Source organism: Anopheles darlingi, chromosome 2 (genome assembly GCF_943734745.1).
Source record: "Anopheles darlingi chromosome 2, idAnoDarlMG_H_01, whole genome shotgun sequence".
NCBI classification, from domain to species: domain Eukaryota; kingdom Metazoa; phylum Arthropoda; class Insecta; order Diptera; family Culicidae; genus Anopheles; species Anopheles darlingi.
The window spans coordinates 8,486,772-8,499,647 of NC_064874.1; the positions used below are offsets into that span (position 1 = coordinate 8,486,772).

General features: G+C 50.0%; 1 protein-coding gene across 2 annotated transcripts in view; it reads right to left on the reverse strand.

Annotated features, from left to right (window-relative positions):
- Positions 1-405, reverse strand: part of LOC125951147 (serine/arginine repetitive matrix protein 2) — a 2,629-nt gene extending 2,224 nt beyond the window's left edge. For both annotated transcript variants that reach the window (XM_049679774.1, XM_049679773.1), the window contains exon 1: positions 1-405. This exon is cut by the window's left edge. The gene's annotated coding sequence lies outside the window, so the exon portion shown is untranslated.
- Positions 406-12,876: the final 12,471 nt, after the last annotated feature.

Here is a 12,876-nt window from a genome sequence, read left to right on the forward strand (position 1 = left end):
ACTCACTCACTGCGCTTTTCGAATTGCGCCGACTCTCCTGCCTGCCTGCTCGCTCTCTCTACCTCTATGAGTACCTCTTTCTCGCTTGCTCCCGTGCTGCCTTGCCTGTACCGTACGTGCCGAAATGTGCCTTGCTCTTAACGACACAGGGTTGAAGCGAGCAGATGGCACCCTCACTAATCGGAATCACTTTTCAATTAACAAAATTATTCCGTCACTTTTCACCTTATTTTCACCGTACTTTAGTCCTCGTAGTATCTGATAAAAACTGATTTTTTTTTCTCCTTCCCAACACTAACCTTGCACAGGCTACAACCCTGACCTTCCACTTGGGGTACGCCAAATCTCATCCAAGAAGATGCTGAACAGCTGTGAGTCGATGCGTGTTGTGCTCGTGTTGTTGGCTCTTTTCAAAATGGCGAGGAGTGGCGGCCACGGCTCGTCGCGACCAGCAGCAGTCCATCGTCCTTTCTCTCTCTTCCGCAATCTCTACCTCTCTTTTCGGCTGCTGTGCGGTTATGCTGGGCACGGTCGACCACTCGAATGTGGTGTATGCAGCTACGTATCACTCTCGCTCGCACACGATGCCATTCTCTCTCGCTCTCTGCTATGGAGAGCAAGCGGACGCGTACCGGTGACGTCAAAGTTGGCTGCGTATACTCAACACTGGGCTTCGACTCAGCTCGAGTAGCCTGGTGGAGGTATTTTTTGTACCTTCGTTTTTTTGCTCTCTCTCTCCTCTCTTTGCACTCCTCCACTTCGCTCGTTTTAGAACAACACCAGCCCCCTTCCCCCCTCTCTTCCTTCATGATGGACGGCGCAGGCGAGAAGGGGATGAGTAGTCGAACGTTATTTGCCTTGGGTTTGATGCAATTCTCGACGACGACTGCCCAAGAGAGCGCTGGCAGAACACGTTCTCTGTATCAACACCCCAAGCATGGCCATTTAGAAACATGATAGATGTAATCAATTATCACACATTTGCGCAACAATTCAATATGATAGATGCTCACGAAAGGTGGGCAAAAGATGAACACGTAAAATGTTAAAAACATAACAGAACATTAAAAAAACTCGGCTCGACGACCTCCCGACCGCTGCGGGGTGGATTTGAACGCGGCCGTGTATGACACAATTTCACCAACACATGGTTTGGCTTCAAAATAGCCGCCTTTTAAGATAAACACACACGACGATGATGCCCGAGGAGGATGGAGAGAGGGAGGCACCGAGCGAACGAGGACCTGCTGTAGCATCGCCACACATAACTTCGTACGGTTTAAGGGGGGGGTGGGGGGGGGGAAGGAGAGTGGAAGGGGTGACATTGGACAGTGAATAATGTCCAAAGGATTCGCGCGGCTAAGGAACTGCTAATGGGACAAGGTTGAAACGAGCCCCCCTCCCCCAACTCTCCCTCTCCTTCCCCTTCCTTCTACCACAAACGGGATACGGTGATTCGCAACGAGGAATTGATAAAGGAAAGATAAGGAAAGACCCAGAATCTAGGTGATGATCGACCCCAGTCCCCTGATCCGTCTACACCACCCCCCAGTCCCCAGCACGCAGCACGAGACTTCGGTTATTGTTTTTGTCCCGAGTCTCCGCGTGTGTGTGTTTGTGTGTATGCGTGCGTGGTTTATCAGGTTTTTCCGCTTTTTTTCTCATTCATTTTTTTAATGCGTCTTGAGGATACCCCGGAACGCGCATCTTGCACGATGATAACACTTTCGTTTAGTTTCGGGAGAGGATGGACGCTCCGCGCAACTCCCCCCTCTGCAACCATCATCCAGTTGTTGGTGTGTCTGAGGGGCCGGACGGTGAAGCGAGAAAACATCGAAGCAAGCGGGGTGCACACGAGGTGATTGAGAAGACGAAGTGTGAACGAGCGAGCAGACAGGCATGCACACGTGCACGGGTGCGAAAGCGAGAGGCAAGCATAGCGAAACACGAGTTTCGGCTGACGACGAGAGCGAAAAAGAGAGAGAGAGCGAATGACCACGAAATGGTGACGTGCTGCGTGAAAGAACGAGAAGGAGAGAGCGCGAGAAGACGAACGCCAGAAAGAGTCAGAGCGAAAGGGATGTAGCCATGGAGTGAGCGAGTGAGCAATGGTTGTTCGGATCTTCGAACGTTTTTGGATGCGGTTCTAGGAAGCGGGAGCTCCGGGATAGATCGAACCCCCCCCCCCCCTTCCGTAGTTCCTGTTTGCAACCCTTTTGGCGAAAGGGCGAAGAGAATCGGGGGGTCACGATGGCCACATCAAAACGCCGTCCGGAAGCGTTGATTCGTAGTAATCGGAGTAACAGTGAGTAGTGGAGAACCCCCGGAAGGGAGGGAGGGAGGGGGGTGAGGGTGGATTACGAGGGAGGCGTACAGGATTAGCGTGGTAAGCCGCTGCGACACTTGGTGATCGTGCGTGAATCGTGCGTGCCATTCCCTTGCTCTCTCTCTCTCTCTCCCCGCTTACTCGCTCTCTTTAATAGGGCACCCTTTGGTTCCGTCCTGTTGTTTTCTCTCCTTTGTTGCCTCTCGGCCCTAAATGCCAGCACGCGATTGCAGCAAGTCCTTCGGCAAGACAGGATACGGTGGTGCGTGGGATGGAAGCGGCTGACCTCCAGTCGCCGAAGGTGTCTTCTCTGCTTGGCACCGTATTAAAGCTGCCCCAGACAAACGCTTGAAAATGAGTCGCTACTCGTTGGGGTGGAGTAAATCTGGTTTTTGGTTTAACGTTTTATGAAATCGATTTGCTTTGCTTCCAACGGAACCACTGGTTCCTGGTGTTCTAAAGAGCAAAGATGTTTTTTTTTCAATTTTACATCAAATTGGCATCTAGTAGGACATCAAGCGGTTGCTATATGCTTCTTTACCAATCTCTACCAATCTTTATCTAGTATTCGATGGTTGCATAAGTGTTACTGGCTGTTTAATTCGATAAAATTGTTATGGAACTCATACTGCTCATCGTTTGCTGCGTCATTTTCTCCCTTTTTGGGATGAAGACAACGAACAATCCAATTATAATATTATTTATGACTATCCAATTTGAGATGCAAATCATGTGCATGTGCTACAGGAAAGTTCAACGGAGATTGTGATTCTACCTATGAGTAATCGTAATATTTGTCCTACACGATAAATTATTCTGTTCAATAGAGTTCGTCCTAAGCAATTGCTTATGGAACAACAACGGTGAATAGAGTTATCCAACTCTGACTGTTAAACTTATTTGCAACATGATTTAAAGTGACTGCAAAGTTAGTGTTTTCAACATGGGCCCATCTAATATCCATTTGTGGTAGCTGCTGTGAACTCTCAACCCTCTCAAATGCTTGATAAATTCATTCGACATCCATCATGTAAAGTAGTAGTGCTGCAATTGAGCCTAATGCTCGGAGTTTACGCTTTGGTTGATAGAATAGTTCATTTGATTTCGAAAAAATGTTCCATTGGAACTTCGCTGGCCCAGTGGTAGGCCTCAGTGTCCATCAGTTTCGCGGTAGCGGCATTTTCCGGCGATAAAATCCCGATAAACTTTTTCGTTCACCTCATACTCTGTACCGGATAGGTATAGGTATAGGCCCAACCCCATGCAACCTTCCCAGAAAAGGGTAGACAGTGCGGGGTTTGCGAGGGAGAGAAAGAAAGACCGACGCAGAGGTAGGTAGGGATGACGGCAAAGAGCATACGTAGCGAATGGAGTAGAGCCGGGGCTGGTGGTACAAAATCGACACCCGCGACAGTTGATCGGAAGGTGTACAGGGCAGGGAGAGGCCAAGGGTGCCAGGGAGGCAGCAACCCACCCTCCTGCCCTCCCTCTCACGTCACGAGAGCAGTGAAGAGGCCACCCCGCGATCGGGTTCGTGCGCGATGCGTTTTGTGTTGCTTCCTTTTTGCTTCCCTTTTTTTTGTGTGCTGCTCTACCGATTTCGCGGGAGGAGAGAGAGGAGGTGGGAGGTGCAATGGGAGTGGGGGCCTGTTTTTGCACACGCACAAACACACACACACACACGAGAGAGCGACACGAATCGCGAGCTGCTCGCGTGCGACTCTTGTGTCTCTTTCGTTCTCTCTCTCTCTCCCTCTGTCTCTCGCGTGGAGTCCGTGGCGATGGCGGCAGCGTTTCGTGGGCGTTCGGTCATCTTGATCTGATGGTGTGAAGCGAAGAGGGTTGGCGGTGACAATCCGCCCCCGCTTGCACCTGCAGCGTCAATAACATGTGGCGCATCCGCACCATCTCTGCGTCGTCCAGTCGCCTTCGCCGCCGACGCCATCGCTACCGCCAACTGCGTTGCTCTTCTTCTCTTCGGCAAGCTCCTGAACTGATATGATCGGACCGGGATTGCAGATTGACGCCATCCCGTCGCACCGATGTCCTACCGCAGGTGCGGTCAAGTGTTCATCTTTCAGGTTCAAGCAAAGGGATGCATTAGCGCATTAAACAGCTTGTTAATGGCTCTCGGGATCGAAGGGCATTGTAATAAGCCGGTGGTTGACGTACGGGGCAGGGAATTTGGAACAAAAACATTAACATTTCATTATTACTGATTAAACGAAATACTGGAAAGCGGTTGTCCAAGGTCAGATATCGAATATCGCACTAACAATTAAAGCGATAAAACAATTGTATCGTTTAAAACTCATTAAAAAACATATCAGAACATCATAATGTTTATAGGAAGACGAGAAAGAGGCCAACAAGAAATTATGATGTCATGGGATTTTGGCTCTGTCTATAATTAATATAAAATAATTAAATAACTCAGTTTACTAATAGCCTTTATTCCGATATCACAACGTGTCGAACAATTTTGGGGTCGGAAAATTTCCTATGGTAACTATGATGTAACTGTGATTCGCTGATATGGTAACTATGATTTTGTCGCTTTTGGTCAGTACACTTCTATGCAGCATTTAAATGTTTGTTATTCTATAAATCTCGACTAAAACCATGTCCAATGGAGTGCCAAAAGTTGAATCCATAAAATGCTGATGTTGGTTTAAAAGCACCCCTTTAGTTACGTTAATACATACTAATACTGACAACATTTAGTGCTATTACTAGTTCCAGCAGTTCCAGCGCAATTTAGTCTAACAAACGGTCTATTGCATCTGTTTTTTTTTTGCCAAAATGCGCACCATGCGGACGTAGCTTTGTATCAAAAGCTGAAGTAAAGCTCCCGGAATTGTCGTGCTCGTTCGTTAGAAGAGAGTCCCGAGAATCCAGAATATTCGGATCTGTATACCGGTGCATCTCTCATTTGGAGGGCATGTTTTGGCGTTTCGACAAAAACACTTCACTCAATCCTTTGATTTCACGACGAGCTTCCCGGTACTGCTCCCTGGTTTATTTCAGGGCCTTCCGGAATCCCCGGCTTGGCGACGAGGCGCTCGGACGTGCGAAACGTGAAAGGCGCTCGATGGAAGCGCACGAGACAGCTGCGGCTATAGCAACTTGCACCACCAGCAGCAGCATACCAGTGGCCAGTGATGGCGGAGGGATGGCGCGTTCTGGAGGCCCCCCGAACCAAAAATCGCGCAACTATTCAACCGACGACCTGGCTTTCCATCCGTCCGTCCGTCAGTCAGGTTCGTTTCCAGCTCGCTAGCCGGTCTTGGCTGGCGCGCGGTCGTCCTTGAAGGTCAGGCTAGAGCTAGAGTGGAGCCATGTCGAAATGGATCGCTCGCGTTTCGAGTGAACCGGCTTCGCCTAGTGCTCCAATCGAACCAATCGAATGGCACCCCCCAAAACGTTCTGTGGAAGGGGAGACCATCCCTCGCTCCCTCGCTCCCTCTCTCGCTCTCTCTCTCGCTCTCTCTCTCTCTCTCTCTCTCTCTCGTTCTCTCTCTCTCTCTCTCGTTCGGTGCCTCTCTGCCCGATCGACCCTTTTACTGGAACGGAACCGGGGTAGCGGAAGCGAGGTTAGTAGGTTATATGTATGCATGTAGAATGGCGAACCCGCGTAGCCCGTCGTCAAACGGTGACAACAACAGCGGCGCAAAGCCAAACGAGCGAACGAACGAACGGACGAACAATGATGGTGCCGAGTCCCCGAGACCCGGTCGCCGATGGTTCCCGTGGTTTGGTGTTCCGTTCGAGCGTGTTAACGGTGTGTTCGTCGACCGACGGGTTGCCCCGGCGATGCGATTCCAATTGTATATTTTTGACTTCGAGGGCGCACGGGAGACGCCCCGACGCGTTGGCACCTGAGGCATAGGGCTCCGAATGCTGATACTATTGTCGCGCCCGCTAGAACGATTCCGCGGAAAATAGTTTTCCCGGACACATTCCCGGGGCTGATGAAGTCGTCGTGCGATATTGGCTTCCGTCGTTGTCGTCGTCGTCGTTGTCGTCATCGTCCGTTCTGCCTTCTGGTCGAGCGACGATTGTTTGTCTTTGCCGTAGACTGGTTGGCAACAGCAGCAGCAGCAGCGAATGGCGGGGGGTATGTATGTATGTATGTTTGGTGTGGCATACGAAATGGTGCAGAACAATGGAATGGACAAGTAAATATGGGAAACATAAATATGCGGTCGAAACGAGCACCACAACGCACAGCAGGAGAAGAAAGAAGGAACGTGGCGGCGGCGGCAGCGGTGGTGGTGCGATTCCAGTCTCATAGGCAAACCACATCAGGACAACTGGGACACAGCGGGAAAAACGGGGAAAATGGTGAAAAATCTCGCATTCGTCCTCGTCTCTCGCCCGGGTTATGCTGCTGCTGCTGCTGCTGCTGCTGCTGCTACTGGGTGTGTTTGGCTATGGCTTTGACCATAAACAACACGTACGCACACACAGACACACGCATTAAGCCATCGCAATGTGTGACGTCATACGGCACAGCGCCTGCTTCGACAGCAAGGTGACAGAATGAAGACAGATCGCGCGGGACTTTTGGACTGTTATTTTCTGTGTAGCTTGGTTCGTGGTTTTATGATGTCATTTTCACAGCCAACGTAGGCGAGCAGGAGTATATTTTGAGGATACGAGTTTGCCCTAATGACAGCGCGTTACTCAGCGACTGTGCTGGCTTAGTAGTAGCGTCAGACGGATCGTAGAGGATCTTCGATGCGAGATGTGTCATATGTGAGTATATTATCAGAAACAGAGTTTTTAATTTTTTTTTTTTACATGAAAGAATATACATAAAAGTTAATATACATATGCGAATCACCTATTTTTAGTCGTCGAATAAAACTGATAAAAATGAATATATGAACTCTTCTTTATTAAAATTGACTAAACGAAAAGTTACATCAAAAGCGCAATTTGTGATGTGATTGAAATATGTAAGCTTATATGTAAATATGCAAACTTAAAGTATACTAAACCTACACTAATTCAAGGTCTGCGTGAGGTCAGACACTTCCATATGCTTCATTCCGTTCAAGACACTACTCACCATTTGTTTTCCGATTGTTATTGTTGCTATTCATGTAATCGTTAGCTAGGGCTAATGGGCATGCAAGAACATAACTTCAGTAGGATGTGCCGTCTCCTGATGGCCAGGATGCACGCTAATTTTCACGTTTATCCGCCGTCTCATACAGTCTTACTAAGCCGTTGACCTTGACATACATTAGCATACCGGAGCACGGTTGCGCGTTTGATAACAAAGAACTGGCAATTATTTATGTCCCGATGTCCTGATAGTGGCCTGTTATTCTTCTAACGTTGCACGTTACGTTCTATCCTGTACCTGACATGCAACCCGAGAGCAATCGGCGGAACCTTCACGGCGCAAAATTCACGACACAAACAGAGCAAACGTTTGTTAGGATTCGATGGCGTCCTGTGGCAATTTTAGGGGCCTCCAGCACATTCACGCAAAACGAACGGCGTAGAAGAAGAAGAAGAAGAAGAAGAAGAAGAAGACGACGACGACGACGGGGACGGCTGAGCGCAACATCAATGCTTGTTTGCCAGGGGGATAAGAGCATAAGCCTATGGAGGGGAAACGGACGAACGGACGGACAGACGGAATGGAGAGAAGAACGAGCAGAAACGGCGTCGCAACATTTGCTTTTACGTTGTTTCTCAACCCACCAACCAACCAACCGCCACCAACCCACTTATGCCTCTCCGGCAACCCCGAACCGGAGTTTCCGACGATCCGCGCGTACTTTCATGCTCAACGAAAGATCGGTTTTGTTTGCTTAGAAACATACAAACGTTCCGAAGCTGATCCCTGGCTGTGTTTTGTTTTTGGAAGGCAACAGGCAAGGCCGACGGTCGCTCCCGATGGTCCGTGTTTCAAACACCTCTAGCTTCTCTCGCCCCCCCCAGGACGGAGGCTGCAAGTGCACTCGAGAGGGCATAGCACGCGAGAGGCCCCGACGATCTGTGTGTCCATCTTTGACACACGACCAATTTTGGTCTCCAGTCCAGACTCGCGTGAGTGAGTCGTTCACAGTCCGTGCGTTCGTCACCGTTTCGTCGAACCATACGACGAGGTAGTGTCCCAGAGGTGTGTGCTGCGTTCGTCTTTACCGTCGCCATTTACCGTCCTCTCGTGACAGCTACGTACCCCTTTCGCCGTGGAGCTCGCGTGCCGAAACACACTACCACTTGTGCCAGTGCACACACGACGGCTACCATCACACATCACCAATTCGTGTAGTACACACAGAGAGATAGCATGGATGGCATAACAGTAGCCGCGGCGGGTGTTGTGTTGCCGTACGCATGTATTATTGCATCCAACGGTTGTTGTCCGATGGAGAGAGAGAGAGGTATCGGAATCACCGTTGTTCGCATCTCTGGATATGTCCTCTGCTCAGATGCTCCGATTCGAGAGATTAGTCTTTGGGATGTGGGATTTCGACTGCAATTCGCCATTTTTTTCTGCTGCTTTAATCCGGATCATAAATTTCGAATGAATCCGTTGCACGTTGCGTCTAGGTAGATAGAGCGGACCGTCGCATTGGCTGCGTGGTGGAGCGAGATTACGTTATCAGGTGTGTGAAATATGCCACGGTGCTTGCGGTGGTGACCCTTTCTTGCGGTCCAGCCAACGGGCAGCCAATGATAACGGGAGGGAGTCGTGTGCGAGAAAGAGGCGGCGGTTTGGTGGTAAACAGCATCTTGCCACCCTCCTTGCCCCCTTGCCCGGGGATTAGCATCTCGGCGCTGGAGTGATAATGGAGCAGTGGAACCGTGCCGTGGACACGCGGGATGCGGTCGGTGCGATGCCGGTGAGCTGCATCGATAATGAATGGCAAACCGAGCGAACTCATTTGAACCCCGTTACATCCGTTATGCATTTTTAACATCTTTTCTTTATTGCAAGAAAGAAAGAAAGAAAGAAAGGTCGGTGAGTAGGAGGAAAAGAGAGAGGGGAAATAAATTATTCATCCGGAAAAAAGAACAACCTCAGCGCGCCCGTAGCGTTTCGTTATCATTTAACGTAGTGCACACACTGCCATTATCGTGCTGAAATACGACCATTAAACATTAAAACATGGCAGTCTCGTCAAATAGTATGGCCCCCCGATGCTCCTTAGCCGAAGCTAACTCGCTGCTAACAGATAAGGCACAAACAGGTTGACAGCTCGCTCGCGCCAAATACCAAATGCGCCCCTTATGCGTTCGATAGTAGTAGGCTGACCATTGGTACTGCCACTGCAGGCGCACACTAGATGGCTCGGCTGGCTGCACGGACTGTTGCTATGCCTCTGTATGGCCGCCGTTGCCAAGTGAAATTGGCCGTGGACACACATCACCCCGACGGGCAGACCCGTCGACGTCGATTTTCTCCCAGCGCTCGCCTATAGAGTGGCACTGACTGGCTTGGCCTACCGTGCTGCCCTAGGCTGCGCACCGATCATGACACACACACACACACACGCACGCACGGCTTGCGGCCGATGGGTTTCACCCGAAATAGAAGCGAGAAAACCGAGCGATATTATCCGCCTATTAAGAGTGAGTTTTCCTCGGCGATTGCATCAACGGCGGTGCCAGATGGCGCCCGTGTCCGTAATGGCGTTGAGAAAACGCCGTGACAGAGAGAGGGAGAGAGTGCTAGAGAGAGGATCTACCTAACAGTTCCCGAGGTGCCGATCAGAATGTTCATCGGTTTTCTGATAAGAATAGAATATGTTGCACAAAGAAAGTAATTGTTCTTGGTACTTGGTACGTGCCCCGACGAGGACTCTCGAAGGAGCTTACTTAAAATTGAATTTGCAGCTAATTGTAGCAGAGTCGAGAGCTGCAACGCTCGCTCGCAATCCTGGCGCAACTTGACTCCGGTCGGTCCAACGGTTGCTTGGATGGATGGACTGGTATGATGGGTATGATGCTGAAAAGGAAAGCTCTCGGTCACGGTTCACCGAGGCGTACGAACGGGGGTCCACCTCCAGCCCCCCCCCCCCCTCCCCCAGAGATGATAGGCGAACCGAGAGGGAAAAGCGAAAAGCAAACAGCGACGGAGACCTCCACATGCAACCACGAAACCATAGCGGTAAGAAGTGGGTCAGCCTAGTGGCGTCCATGGGTGGCGCATACACCCATGAGGTGCGGGCACCACCACCACCACCACCATCACCCATGTGCCTTCACCTGTCAGCTGCCGATTCCAGCCGCATGCGTTGGAACTGAAGGAAGGAAGGAAGGAAGGAAAAACAAGGTTTTTCAAGGTTGGAAAAGCCCATTTGCATTCCAAGGACCTCCACGAACCGCCGACACCGACTCCAGCGAACCAGCGAACCAGCGAACGGGCGCCGTTCTTCCGCCAGAACCGGTGCCAATATAGCGCGCACACTGAAAAGCACTGAAAAGCCACTCGGCGAGAAGAAGTTTTTCGCATGATTAATGATCTCACCGGGCGCGCGCGGTGCGGAAGGTCGTGGTTGGGGAAAAGATAAACACGAGGCAGCGATGGAAAAGGCACCACTATACTTTTGGCCATCGTCGAAAGGGAATTGGAACCGACGTGCCAAAGATTACCCGAAGGTGCAAAATCAAAGCGATAACTGGGGCGTAAAAACAACGGAACAGTTTGGGAAGCGTCGGTAGAACGACAGCGATGGGACAGATGGGTGTAGCAGCAACAGCAGCAGCACCGGATCATTAACAAGCTTACCTTCTTAGGAGAAGGTCTGGTTACTCGTGTGAAAGGATCTACGAAGTTCGTGTTTCAACCGTTGACCCTAGGTCACAGAGAAAGGAAAGTTCTTAAAGCTGTTCGGTCTTCTGTTTCGAAGATTTTCTGTTCTCTGTCATTTCGTTGGTCGAAGGTGATCGAGAATTTCCCTTACTTCTCTCTGGTTCTTTCCCGGAATCACGGCTACTAATCGACGATTAAAGTCCTGTTAGCTAAGAGTTAGTACTAAAAATTTCAATTAGTTGAACATTGATTTATTCCTTGTACTTTGTCATCAAAATTGACTTGCTTTCCTCTTCGAATTGATGAGTTTAATGGTGTCCATTGGATCTAAATCTGTCGCATCACCTCTCAACAGTAGTGATATCGGCCTTAGACGGGCAGAATGGTCTTGATGCTCGCTTGCAGTACCGAGAATTTGCTAATAAACTTCTCGGTGTACCAGCGAGAGGACACAATTATCACATTCTCCACCGTGTACCAAGAAACAGGTACACACCCTCTCAAGCGAGTCACGCACGGTGTTGGGTTGATCGATACCCAATTCTGGGCACGTGTAGCGTGCCACGAACGACACACTTGTGCCAAACTCGTAAATTATGTAAATACTCCTAACCACCCGTCGTGGATGGTGCTGGATTGACGTGGATTAGACTTGAGTTACGGGTGTTTGAAACTCGATTAACCACACTTCGGTAAATATTGTTTTCGACAAATCCACGCCGGCACTGGTGGACCAATTTAGCGTGATGCTGCGAGCTCGGCCCAGGCCATAGCCGTAGCATCGTTGCCTTTTATTGCTTTTGGCAACGAGCTTAGCTCCCTGTAGCACCTCCACCACCAGTACCGCGGTGCGCTGATGCAGATCTCACTGTCATTTGAAGGCCATTTGTGCTCCAGCTCTCGGCTCTGGTGCTAGAGAAAGGCGCTGCACGACCACCGATTCCACCGGAGTCCACCGAGAAGAGCAACCATTTGATGACCATGTTCGGTGTGCGCGTCCGTAGATGAGCATCGTTTGCAAATTGGGGTCGTTGATGGTCGTCCGCGCCTGTCCTGGCCTGGCTTGGCCTGGCCTGGGTGGTGGTTCCACCTTTTTGCGCATTCATCCACACCCCGAACCCAAACGGTTCCAAACGGATAACAAGCAGCGAGTACGGTTCGGGCATCATAAGGTAGTTACGGAGCATCTTGGCCCTCCTTCTCCTCGTCGCGCTCGGTGATGAAATTGTGGCGATGGCGATTCGCGAAGAAAGACAAATCAAAACAACGGAAGTTAATGATGAAGATGATACGGCGAAAGGCGGCAGAAAAGGCGCACAGTGCGTCTTTATCCGTTCGCTTTTGTTTTTCGCATCAACTTCGCACAAGAGACAAGAGTTTGTACCGCGTGGGCCTTTCGCTTGAGCTACAACCACCCCCTTCTGAACCTTCTTTTACGGCCATGATCATGATTCATCCGGAGCTAAAAGGGTTTTTTTTTGATAAAAATAGACAGACCAACAGTTGCATCAACAGTTGAGCATCTTAGGGCTGTGTTTGCTATGGATTACATCGCAAATACGCGATGCGAAGCGATGATGCGAAGAAACACGGAGAACTTTAATGCAATCAAACACCGAACGAGCTGTAGATGACGAGTTCAAGAGCAAATGCGTTGCAAAAGTGAATCTTGCACCCAATGCACTTACACCTCGTGGCATTTAATCGCATTCTCGCACATCACATGAAGGTATCTATTGAACCGCCCCTCTTGAATACACGGTCGTTAAAC